Source organism: Protopterus annectens, chromosome 14.part0 (assembly GCF_019279795.1).
Source record: "Protopterus annectens isolate FY-2018-M chromosome 14.part0, PAN1.0, whole genome shotgun sequence".
NCBI classification, from domain to species: Eukaryota; Metazoa; Chordata; order Ceratodontiformes; family Protopteridae; genus Protopterus; species Protopterus annectens.
Genome location: NC_056748.1, coordinates 277,080,031 through 277,093,703, shown reverse-complemented (window position 1 = coordinate 277,093,703; position 13,673 = coordinate 277,080,031). Strand labels below are relative to the sequence as shown.

At 45.8% G+C, this 13,673-nt stretch overlaps 1 protein-coding gene across 6 annotated transcripts in view; it reads right to left on the bottom strand.

Annotated features, from left to right (window-relative positions):
• MICU1 (mitochondrial calcium uptake 1) overlaps nt 1–13,673 on the bottom strand; it is a 1,714,640-nt gene that overhangs the window by 289,430 nt on the left and 1,411,537 nt on the right. The window lies entirely within an intron of this gene.

Genomic DNA, 13,673 nt, shown 5'->3' with positions numbered 1-13,673 from the left:
AAACCTTCCCCCTATCAAGAGTAGGGGAAGTTCTCAGATACCTTGGCTAAATTTCCCCAGTAGCAGAAATACCTCCTTGGGTCTCCCATGCAAAGAAGCTACTAGCCTAGTGGGACTAACCCAGTCAACAAAGGATAAATGCATAACAATAAATAAAGAAATGCTGCATCTATATGTTGTTTAGAAACAACTGAATCTTTCTCATGTGTAACCTGGCAAGAGGATCATGATAATTATAGATGCCATGAACCACAGGATCCTAAGATATTCTCCAGCTGAAGTACAAGATTGAGTTGGCAAGGTCAGGATAGTTTACAGATAAAAATTCACCTTCACCTGTATCAAAAAAAAGCCATTTACTGCAAAGTGTCTATAAGACATACTAGAAAAAAAATTTGGAATGATGGGATCAAGTAGAATTTCTGAATGTTTACCTGGGACAACAGCATGGTCAAATAAAAAATAGAAGGTATGCACTTACCATAACTTGGCATCTGTGTTGTCTTGGATTCGATATCGGATCCAACTCAGCTGCATTTCCTAGACTTCTAGATCTGAGTCTCGAGCTCCTCCCACAATGCATCATACCTTCCCTAACTCCTCAGATCAAGTTTGCTGCCCTATACCCCACAGAATAAAGGAACAAAACAGAGTAAGAAAAAGAGATTTCGGGCCCAAACCTATAACCTAAAGGTTCCAATAAATTCTAGTGACTTCTCGAAGAATCAAGGCTGGGGGATGGTTGGGAGGGATGTGAGGAAGAAAGAAAATGGATAACACAGATGCCAAGTTACGGTAAGTATATAACTTCTATAACTGTCCTTTTCACTCTTCCTCACTGATGGGTCACAGTCCCCAGCTACGTAGCTCCTGGGTGGCCCTCATGAAGGATATGCTGGAGCAATGTTGAGCCAAAAGAAGCCCTGCTTCTGGATATAATGTCCAATTTGAAGTGAGATACAAAAGTACGAGTCTTTAACTATGTGGTTGCAGCACAGATTTCATCAACTGAGGCCCTAGAATAAAACTCAGATGATGCAGCCACAGATATGGTAGAATGGGTCTTTGGAGGTTACAGAAATTCCATACCTTTTTGGGAATAAATGTGAGAAACACAATTGGTAATCCATATGGCCAAAGTAATTTTGGAAACTGCTTGCCCTAGGCTATTTGAGGAAAAAGAAACTAACAGCTGATCAGCTTTTTCATACTTCGTTGTTCTCTGAAGATGGAAACGTAATTGTCTATGCACATCAAGGAGATGCAATACACACTTTCCTTTATTAGAAAAATTGGGGAAGAAAACTGGCAATTGAACAGATTATTTGATTCCATGGCTACTTTTGGCATAAAGGAAGGGTTAGTCCACAAGGAAACTCTGTCTTTATGGAAGATGACATAAGGAGGTTTGGCTAAGACTTGAAGTTCAGATACTCTGTTAACCGACATGATGGCTACCAGAAATATTTTCTTCCAGGAAAGAAATTTCATGTCACAAATGTCAGCTGGTTCAAAGGGCATTTAGGTAAAGCCTTGAAGAACAATCATAAGATCCCAAGGAGGTAAAGGGTCTTTTATTGGAGGTCTAAGTAGAAAAAATGCCCTTCGTGAATGCTCTACATAGTCTGGAAGTAGAAAGAGAGGAAAAACAGTCTCCAGTACGGAAATTAGATATAGCAGCTAGTTGAAGTTTTATAGTAGAAAAACTGGTTTCTTCCTGAAAAAAAAAGTACTAAGGAAAAGAAGAATGGCCAAAATAGGAGATGGAAAAGTGTCCACATTCTCCTTTGAGGCCCAAATACAAAACCTCTTCCATTTGCTGCTATACACTTTTTTAGTGGATGCCTTTTGAGAAGCCAAAATTATGTCGCAGACTGGAGGGGCAAGCCAGGGCTTTCTCAAAATTACTGGAAGTGAAGAAACCATGCAGTCAGTCTGAGGGTCTGGAGACTGAGATGCTGTTGTTCTGACAGGTGATAAATGATATCCTGCATAGGATCTAGTATCCATGGGATATATGTGAGGTGAGACCACAGGAAGGGGAATCATACCTGATAAGGCCCAGAAGGGGGCAATGAGAATTACTGAGCTCTTCAACCTACTGGCTTTCTGTAGTAAATTTGGGAATCAAAGCAAGAGGGGGTTAAGCATAAAGATGACCCAGTGGGCAATTGTGGACTAGAGCATCCCTTGGTGACTCTCACTCTGGGGGATCAGAGCGAAGTACTTGTTACATTTGTTGTTTAGGGGAGAGGCAAAAAGATTGCAATAAGGCTGGACCCAATGGCTGAAAATCTTGTTCACTAGTGACTGATGGAGGGACCACTTGTGAGGAATCAGAATGGACCTGTTGAGCCTGTCTGTCCCAGAATATGTGTTGCAATTAGAAAGTGGCTTGAAGAGCCTGCCCATTCCCAAACACTCATGGCCTCTCTGCATAATGGGTAGGAGTGGGTTTCTCATTGCTTGTTGATGTACCAGACCACTGACATGTTGTCCATATATACAGCAATAGTACCCAAAGGGAGAATGTCCTGAAAGGCTTGCAATACTAGGAGGACTGCTCTCATTTCAAAGACACTGATACGCAACGTGGTCTCTGAGGACCACCACATGCCTGGACAATTCTCCCCCCTGTAATGTCCCTCCCCCAATTGGAAAACATCTGTGGTCACTGTAGCTACTGGAAGAAGGAGAACAAACAATCTGCCCAGATAAAGGTCATCTGACTGCACCCACTATTGGAGATGAAGTCTGCAAGTTGAAGTTGGTCTGACAGGAACAGACAGCGTTTGGTAAAGAATGGGCCACTGAACAGCCAGGGTCCATTATAGAACTCTCTCTTACCAAGGGAAGCAAGGGAAGTAGTATGATGGTGGTTAACAAAGACCCCGGTACTCTTAAGTATCAACCTCACTGGGGGAGAAGGAAGATCTAATTAAGTCCTGAGGCTTTTCGTCTCAAGGATATTATGTGATGCAGAGGTAGAGACACGACTTGAGTAACAGTGTTCAGCTGTGTTCCTATGAACTCTAGATGCTGAACCAGAATCAAGTTTGATTTCATCAGGTTTATAGTAATGCCCAGGAAATCAGAAATCTGAACCAAGTAATCCCTGGCTTGTACTAATTTATGCCTCGTTAGTCCAGTAAGGATCCAATCATTTAGATATGAAAATGGCTAGAATCCTTTCAGCTTCAGGTGAGCTGCTACAACTGCTATACACTTGGTAAACAACCTGTGTGTTGGCTGCGGTGAGTCCAAAGGGCAGTGCTCTGAACTGGTTATGACTGGCTCAAAGCCAAAAGCACAGATGTCTCCTGGAGCATCTGTCTATTTTGATATGACAGTACACATCCTTGAGATCTATAGATCCCATCCAATCATCCTTGTGTAGAAGTGGTAGAATGGACTGGACCATAACTATCCAGAACTTTGACTTCTTGATATACTGATTTAGGTTACTGAGATCCAGAACTGTTTTCTCTGGCACCAAAAAGAAACATAAATAAGTTTTGAATCCTATCTGTCTGGATGGGACATCTTGGATGACTTTTCTGTAAAAGTTTTTGAACTTCTTGAAATGCGTACTCCCTCTGACCGGAAGGAAATTCACAATATTCTCCTGGGATTAGGAGGAGAAGGGAAAAAGGGAACGTAGTAAACTCTGAATATTATGCATAACACCCATGTGTTGTTTGTTATATTTGTCCAGGCATCTAGGTGCAGAGATAAATGATCCCCAACTGCCTCCAGAGATGGACAGCTGGACAGCACTTCAGGAGCATTGATGCGGCTTATTGGAGAAAGGTTCCCTGAAGCCCTGATTTTGTGGACCCCCTCTGCCTCTAGGGCGGTACCTACAGTTGAAACCTCACCTTCTGCCTCTGGAGGAAGCATCTCCACAGGGGTCTTGGAAAGGTCCTTGAGACTTCCCGAACCAAGTTTTCTTACCACCTCTCTGGTTTCTAGAAATGGTCCTCTGAGGAGTAGAAAACTTGATCTCCATGGCAGATAAGTTCTTTCCTTATTGTTCGCTGTGGGTAAGCATATCTTTCACTGATGGTCCAAAAGAGGAAGAACCATGAAAGGGGGCATTAATGAAAGATGCCTTGAAGGGTTCCACAAAGTCGCAAAGCTGCATACAGGCCTGTCTTCAGATGGCTACGTCTGCACCATCTGCTCATACAGTGCCTTCTACTTTATGCAAAATCAACCTCATCAAGAAACTGTAAAGGAAAGGCAGAGTCACCAGCTGGGGAGAAACCTTCTTCAAGTCATCCTCTGACATAGTCTCAGCAACAGATTTGATTAGCTCTTTAACCAGATCTCTCTGCAACTGGGTGAATTGTGCCAAATAGCTGAACAACCTCAGCACAAAGGTGTAAACATGCCTTCCATGCTTGTCCGTCACCCTGGACTCCTTGTTTGGTGGACAAACAGAGGAGTTCTGCTAGCTCCTTTTTTGTGGCTGCTGACACAACAATGGCATTTACTGAGATACCTTTGCTCCAGTGTAGATGGTCAGAGAGTGGACTGAGGAACCTGTTGGGGTGTTTCGGAATAGGCTCGACTGTATCTGACTCCTTCCAAACACAGCGGGAAACTAAATCTATGAGCTCTTCTGCCAGGAGAGGGTTACCCAATACATAGATGGGCCCACCCAGAAAGGCTCCAGGAACACTGACTCCTCAAGAAGGAGGAGGTTAGAATGACCAGCCACCTTTCTGCTTTATAAGTTCTAGGATGTCTCCAAAGGAGATGTCTTAAGATGGTGAATGGGGAGATCATTCTCCCTCATTTTAATCTGTCTCCTTGATGAGGGACTCCATGGGGTAGTCTATGTGCCTCCTCTTACACTTTTTCTTTCACGGGACCTCCTCCATGGGGTGTTCCAGGAATGTACTGGAAGAAGGGGGAACACCCTGGGGGAAGTGGTCTGGAGCCTCCTCAGGGCAAGCTGGCCTATGGCAGGAGTTATGAGATCAGTGCTCAGATCCATTGAAGGTCAGGGCAGATCCTGGATGTGAGGAGACAGTTCTCTGATCCTAGAAAAGGCCCTTTTTGCAACCTGGAAGACTAGCAGCCCAGGGGAAACTCCCTCCCCCACCCTCAGAGCCGAAGTCACCGGAGCAGAGCCAAGCATTGATCTGAAGCCTTCAAAGAGAATGGGACCCGAGCTGTCGATGGCCAAAGCTCCAAGGGGAAGAGATGAATCCAACAAAGTCAGAGCCAAAGCAACCCCAACCCCCCCCAGAGCCAGTGCTGACATCTCAGATCTGAGACCCACTCTGATCCAACAAAAATGGAACAGAGCCAGTCAGAGACACAGCTGGAGTCGAGGAAGAGAGCTACCTCAGATCCGACATCAACTCTCTCAGGTATCCAGGATCCTGAGGTTCTGAAACCAAGGGTAGGAACAGAAAAGGAGTCTGTAAGGTATATGACGGAGCATTTATGGATCAAAGATGGGATGGAAATGGCAAGACCACCATCTGAATTTGAGCTCTGAGAAACTTCTGCATCATCCTGTCCACATCAGCCTCTGTGAGATTTCGAGAAGACCTAGATGAGGAAGCTAAGGAAGTGGGTCTGTATGAAGTTGTAGACTGAAGGATCTTTGAAGGAGGAGCCAGCGTAACTAGTTTCAGATGGTAAACCAGAGTATGGCTCCTAACCACTGGATCCGATGCCTTAGCATCTGAGGTAGAGTTGCTTGGAACAGGAGATCCAGAGACAATCACAGTTTCTATTAGGTCGGAAGGGGTGTTAGGATCCAACACTGCCTTAACTTTGCTTGGATCTGGTGCTGTGGGGTCCAATAATGTCTTAGGATCTGAAGAAGCTCTGGGATCTGAGGGTGGCATGGTCACAGTTAGAGTTGAAAGGGACAGAGCCAAGACACTGCATGGCTCCGATGAGACCCCTGGAGAAGCAGATAGGGCTCACTTTTTTTAGATCTTTTGAACTACCATGCTTTGAAGGGGTTTGAGACCAAAAATAAGACAATGAAGCTGGCAATGGGCCCTTCAAGATAAGTAAGCTTATTTCTCTTGTTGGACAAGGCCCAGGAATTAAAGGAGGCACAGATAGTACAATCCACATTCAGATGGCCTTGTCCTAAACAATAAATGCACTTCTTGTTAGCATCTGAACTGGGGATCATATGCCCACAAGAAGTGCATCTCTTGAAGCCTGTTGGTTTGTCTGGCAAATTTTAATACAGGCAAATGTTCAACAAATAAAAAACATGGGAGAAATGCCCTCACACACACACTACAAAGTCAAACTATAAATCTAAGAAGTACAAGTTTTACTAGCTATTAAAAAAAAAGCTTTAAGTTAAAAAGAAAAATTGAAAGTCCCAATGGCACAAACAAAGTTGAAAAAACTGAAAAAGGATAACAGTCCCTAAGCCTGAGGTTGGCTATAAAGGAAGGAAGACAGAAAGGATAACAGCAAGAACATAAATAGAATTCAAAGTGAAATTTGTTTTAACAGACAAAAAACCCACTAGAGACTCAGAAACCATATCGGGATACAAAGGGGGTAAACGAGATCTGAGGAGTTAGGAAAGGTCTGATGCATTATGGGAAGAGGGAGGAGCTCGAGACTCTGATGCAGAAGTCTAGGAAATGTGGCTGAGTTGGATCCAATATCGGATCTGAGACTCACCAGTGAAGAAGAATGAAAAGGACAACATCAGATCCTACAGTAATAATTCTTGATATCTGAAAAAAGACTCTGCAAAGATGAGTGAGTCACAAATAAGGAAATATATGAATGCCGTTCAGCCTGCAATGATCTCGGACTACAGCCAGAGACACTGTAAACACCCTTAGGGCAGAAGATAATGCAGAGTATAGATAATGTGACCCAGACACAGAAAATCTAAAAATGCTTTGCTGTGGGAATGTAATGGTATGCAGTTTTTAGATCTATAAAAACAAAACTTTGTTGATGAGCTCAGTCAAAATTTTTTGTTACTGAGGATTGCTAGTCTGTGATGAACAAAGGCTTGCTGCTTTGAAACACCATCTGGGTTTCATGATTTTTGGAAATTATTGTGACTGAGCTCATCAGCAAAAAAAATCTTTTACCAAATCTGCCCAATATCTTCTCTTTCGTGTCCACAGGAGAAGGGCTGGGGAATACTAACAGCCTATTCCCATCTGGCCAAGATGTGGAAACAGCAGGAGGTTCAGACCTAAGGTGAGAGAACAAATGCTCGTTAGGCCACAGTGGTGCAGCGATTAGCATTGTTACCTCACAGCAAGAGGTTCTCTGGTTCGATCCTTGGCTAGGGTGCCTTCTGTGCGGAGTCTGCATGTCCTCCCTGTGGTCGCGTGGGTTTCCTCCGGGTGCTCCGGTTTCCTCCCACATCCCAAAGACATGCTGTAGGTGGATTGGACACTCTAAATTGGCCCTAGGTATGAGTGTGCGTTTGTGTGCGCCTTCCGTAGAAGGATGGGCGCCGGGCTGGCAACTCAACACCATAAAAACTTGACTGCCAATCATGAGCGGACAGGTGATCCGCTGTGGTGACCCGTAACAGGGAAAAGCTGAAAGAAGTTGTTTGAGAAACTTTATAAAGCCTATCTGCTTTTTAGGGAATGAAGGTAGTGAATTGGGGTTACTACAAGCAGCATTAAATGCATCCTCCAAGGTTGGCACAAATGAAGGAAAAGGTGTAGAATTAAACATACCTACTTGTAACATATAATATCTCCTCAGTTCAGGAAGGAACATTAATTTATTCACATAAAAACACCTAATTCATCTGGGGGTATTGTTTGCTAAAAGGGAAATTCCACCAAAGGAGGTTGTGAGGACCAAGCTTCTTCTGAATCTGAGATTTAGGTCTGATAATCCTGTAGGAGGAGAAGCCTTGAACCTACATCAGAATCTTCTGACATCTTCAGGAATGATTTCTGCTGACCTCATTTACAGGTTACTGTTGTCAGACTGCTGGTACTAATGTTATGTAACAATTTCTTGGCTATGGTAACAAAATCATCTTTTCTAATGGACACCATGTCTTCTGATGAACAATGTTTAACCTTTTGTTTTTTCTTTACAGGTATCCCTGATGACTGATTCAGAGAGGGTACTTATGCCCTTTCAAGAGGTCTCCTCCCCCAGCATCCTTGAGCAGCATTCCCTGTGTCTCCCCCCCCTGTCCTAGAAAAGATGGCTCTCCCATGTCGAGATAGGGCACTGGGACAGCTGAAGAGGACGTGGCTTACCTCCATTTTGTTTTGGCTGAAAGGACTACAGCACAGGAACCTGGAGAAGTGAGTGGTCTGAGGAATAACTACCAATCACAGAAGACCACCACTATCCGCTGAGGCAAAGACTGAGTCTGCGGAGTTGGCAAGAACTCTCTGGTAAGTTATTTTTTTCTTTCTTGGAACTTTGGAAGTTGGACCAGTAGGAGTAGGGTACGTACCCATGCTGTGACCCAGGAGGATGCTGATGCTAGACATGCATTACGAACTGCTGGAATGAGTTGGTTGGAAGGTAAGTTGTCATACAGTGTTCACAAGCAGCACACCCAGCCAGAGTCCCCAAAACACTGCAATGCATATGCAGCAAACTAAATTTCTCTCACAAACCCTCTCCAGAGGAAATTCAGTTGGACACACAAAATAGCAGGCAAGTTGTCACATCATGAACACAAGCACTGCATAACCCATATGAGCTCATGACAAAATAAAATACTTTCCAACACTAAACTTTCTCATAAGAACTAAAAGTTTATATAAGCAGTACCTCTTAATCACAAAAAATAGCTCCCAGATTAGCCAAATCACAGGAAACTTCCAACAGAAATGCAACTGGTCTCTTAAAGAGGCAGTCCCGCTAAAAAGCTACATAAAAATAAATATCAATTTTTAAAAATATAAATATATCAAAGCCAAAAATTTCTGAGTGGAGGGGTTCCCTAAAGGGGGATTTATCTGCCAGAAGGAAGCTGGAGGTTGGCTGCTGCTCTTGTGAAGCCTCTGGAATTGATTATTCATGGGCGGCAAGAAAGTACTTAAGTTTCGTTACTCTGACTAATTTTCCCTCCTCACAACTGACAAAATAGCAAGCAAAGTGAAGACGTGAGGGGCAGTAAAGGCTACTGCAGCAGTGGGAATAATGAACATCTGTAGATCACTGATCAATGGCCCACCAAACTAAACATTTTAACTCATTAGCATGTTTTCTTGTGATATTTGTTAAGAAAAACAGGCTGTAAATAGCTTAGTGCTGCAGTAAAATCAATGTAGTTTTCACAGCATGACTGCAACTGCTAGATAAGGCTGGAGAGGCTGGAGGAAGAGAGATTTGGGAAGAAGTAAAAAGGCTGGATGCAAAGCAGGAGCTGGAAGACCACAGATGCTAAGGTTATACCTGGCAATGTTGCAATCAAACGGTGATCAGAGTTTACTGAAGAACTAGCACAACTGACAGAAGCACAGCACAGGTTTCCATAGCAACTCTGACCACGGAGTAAGACCAGGCAATTGCACTGCCTTTAAAAAGGCTGCATAACAATAAATCACCTGCTGACACTAACAGCTAAATATGCCTATAACTAAGTGGCACCAGCCATGTCATGTACTGTACATCTGAAATGCTGCTGGTATAGCAACCAGGACAAGACCTGGAGAGTCAGATGATTAATAAGAAGTTATGTACTCACCATAACGTTCCATCTGAGTAGGTAAACTTCATTTGTCAGCAACCTTTGGGTATCGGATCTGAGCCGGCAGTTTTCAACAGCTTTAGATCCGAGCTCCAAGCTCCTCCCCCTACCCATAATCCCCTGCCAACCCTGACTGACCTCAGATCAAGTTTGTCCAGCAGAAACTGCTAGCACTGATTAATCCCAAGATAAGTGGGTAAAACCCATGGACCCGAGTATGAGAACATTCGCAAGTGAGGGGGCAGGAGGGAGGGACGGTTGCTGACAAATTAAGTTTACCTACTCAGATGGAACGTTATGGTGAGTACATAACTTCTTAATCTGAAGTAGTTAACTTCATTTGTGCAGCAACCTTTGGGACAGAGTCCCCAGCTACCTGAATCTTGGGTGGCCTTCATAGAAAGATGTTCCGGAGCACTGCAGAGCCAAAGGATGCTCTCCCTCTGGAGATAATGTCCAATTTGTAGTGATTGATAAACGCATGAGATGAAGCCCAAGTGGCTGCCGAGCAAATATCATCCAAAGAAACTCTAGCTCTAAAAGCCACAGAGGCAGACATAGATAGAGTAGATTGTGCATGAACTCCCTGAGGTGCGGGCCTGCCCGAACTTTCGTATGCTAAAAGGATACACTGTTAAATCCATCTAGAGAGTGTGACTTGAGACGCAGATTTACCCAGGTTAAATTTGGCAAAGGAGACGAACAACTGGTCGGATTTCCTATGACCAGATGTCCCGTGGATGTAGAAGCGAAGTTGTCTATGCACATCCAATGAGTGTAATTTGTATTCCCCATTGTTATGGTAGTTATGAAAAAAGACCGGCAAGTTGATGGACTGGTTAATATTTGACTCAGAGGCAACCTTGTGAAGAAAGGAGGGATTGGTCCTGAGGTAAACTCTAGCCTTGTAAAAGGTCAAGTATGGGGGTTTTACACAGAGGGCCTGTAGTTCAGAGACCCTTCGAGCAGAGGTGATAGCGACAAGAAAGGCCGTTTTCCATGATAAGAATTTAAGATCTATGGAAGCTGCAGGCTCAAATGGGGGGGGCTGTCAAAGCCTGAAGCACCAGTGTTAAATCCCAAGGAGGGACTACATCCTTCACTGGGGGTCTGAGCAGAAAGGTGCCCTTCAAAAAGGTCTTACACAATTTCGTGGTGATCAAAGGGCCCAATTCATTTCCAACGTGATAATGAGAGATAGCTGCTAGTTGGACCTTGACTGTGGAGGAACTAGCTCCCTGATGGAACAGTCCTGTCAGAAAGTCTAATACAGTGGGCAGAGGAGCTGTAAAAGGATCCAAATTTTTGTGTTCCGCCCAAATGGAGAAACGTTTCCATTTGCTGCTATAGACCTTTCTAGTAGAAGGCTTGTGCGCAGCTACTAGAATGGTTTTAATTGGGGAAGAGATACCGGGAGTCCTAGCTATGAGTGGAACTGGAGCAGCCAAGCTGTGAGCTTGAGGTTGTCCAGGTTTGGGACTGGGAGATCTATGGGGTGGGATATTAGATCCGGAAGGGGATCCAGAATCCAAGGAGGATTCACCAGATAAGACCCAAGGTAAGGGAACCAGGTTTGACGAGGCCAAAACTGGGCAATGAGGATTATCCTGCTCCCCAACCGACTGGCTTTCTGAAGAAACTTCAGCATTAGAGGAAGAGGAGGGTAAGCATAAAGAAGACCGGGAGGCCAAGCATGCACCAGAGAGTCTCTCGGGGGTTCCCCGGAGGGGGAAATGAGAGCGAAGTAGTCGTAACATTTTGTGTTCGAGGGAGAGGCAAAGAGATTGCAACAAGGTTGACCCCATTTGGCCAAGATCCGATTCGCTATCTCGGGATTCAGAGACCACTCATATGGTAACAGGATGGTGCAACTTAGTTTGTCCGCTAGGATGTTGGACCGTCCCGGAATGTGCGTTGTTATGAGAAAGCAGTTGGTGGAGATCGCCCTTTCCCACACCCTCATGGCCTCTCGACAGAGTGGGTAAGACCTGGTTCCCCCCTGTTTGTTGATGTACCAGACAACCGACATGTTGTCCCATCTGAATCGCAATCGTTCCTACAGGAAGTAGGTCCTGAAGTGCTTGCAACGCTAACAGCACTGCCCTCATCTCTAGGACGTTGATATGCAGTGAGGTATCCGTGAGGTCCCATGTGCCTTGGACTGTCCTGCCCGAACAATGCCCCCCCCACCCGAGGCAGGAGGCATCCGTGGTCACCGTGGCTAGTGCAGGGGTCATAGAAAAGGGGCGTCCTTGCTGAAGGTCAGGAGATTGGAGCCACCATAGGAAGGCCCTCTTGCAGGCCCTGCTGAGGGGAACAGGATGGCTCAGAGGGTAGTGAAGAAAGGACCACTGGACCTGGAGGGTCCATTGCAAGACCCTCATGTTCAAACGTGCCATTGGCAATAGGTTGATCGCTGCTGCCATCAAGCCAAGAGCCCTCAGGACCAATTCCGCCAAGGGAGCTGGAGATTGCAGAATGGCCTGCACATGTAGCCTCAGGGATAGTAGCCGGTCTGTGGTCAAGAAAGCTAGGAGCTTGTTTGTGTCCAATCTGACCCCTATGAAGTCTATAGTCTGAGTTGGAGTAAGAGACTACTTCTCTATGTTGATAGTGATCCCCAGCCAGGGAACCAGACGAAGAAAGTAGTTTCTGGCTGCACAGAGTAGATGCCTTGTCGGGGTGGTCAGGAGCCAGTCGTCCAGGTATGGGAACACCTGAATTCCCTGGAGCCTCAGGTGGGCCACTATCACTGCTAACATTTTGGTGAACACCCTGGGGGCTGTGGTGAGACCAAAGGGGAGGACCCTGATTTGGAAATGACTGGCTCCCAGCTGGAAGCGGAGGAACCTCCTAGATCGCCTGTCCATCAGAATGTGGTAGTACGCATCCTTGAGGTCTATGGAGCACAACCAATTGTTCTCCCACAAAAGGGGGAGAATGGATTGAAGAGTGACCATGCGGAACTTCTCTTTGGTTACTGACAGGTTCAGGGAAGAGAGGTCGAGGATCGGTTTTAAGTCCCCCGTCTTTTGTGGCACCAAGAAGAACCTGGAGTAAAACCCGGACCCGCACTGGTCTGGGGGGACGTGTTGGATGGCTCTTTTTTCCAGCAAATGTTGGATTTCCATTGCTGCAGTCTCCCTCTGCTCGGGTGGGACATTGGGGAGGTATCTGGGGCTGCGTGGGTAATGAGAAAAGGGAATTTGATATCCTCTGGATATGATGCGAAGCAGCCAGCGGTCTGTCGTGATGGACTCCCAAGCTGCTGGGTGCTTGAGACGCCCGACTGCCTCCAGAGTGGAGCAGTTGGGCAACTCCTCAGGGGTGTTGCGTGGGTTGGTCCGAGAAGGGTTCTCTGGATCCAAAGTTCCACGGGCCCCCTCTGCCTCTAGGGTGGCGTCCACCCTGTACTCCTCTGCCGCGGAAGGGCTGGGAGTCCGGAGCGGGACGGGACTGTTGAGACTTCCGGAACCACATCTTCTTCTGTCCCTTTTGGTTCTTAGAAAAGGGCCTCTGGGGAGCAGAGAAGCGGACTCCAACTGCAGACGTCTTCCCGTTCTTTTCGCTCTGGACCAAGGTATCTCACACAGTTTTGCCGAAGAGGGCAGAACCATCAAAAGGGGCATTAGCGAACAATGCCTTAAAGGGTTCTGCGAAATCACAGTGCCGGAGAGCCAGGCCTGACATCTCATAACGAGGCCCGCTCCGCCGGTTCTAGCGGCTCCTTCCGTGGCATGAGATAGAAGCTGCATAGAGGTGTTAGATATGGATCGTAGAGTGGCCATCCGGGTGGAGTGCAATTGTTTGTCCTCCGCCGACATGGACTAGGGGGGGTGACGCAGCGTACTCTTTGATAAGGTCCCGCTGCAGTCGGAGCACATGTGCCATGTAGTTCAGCGACCTCACAGAGAAGGTAGCCGAACTAAACACCCGCTTCCCTAGGCAGTCCATCGACTGAGACTCCTTGCTCGGGGGA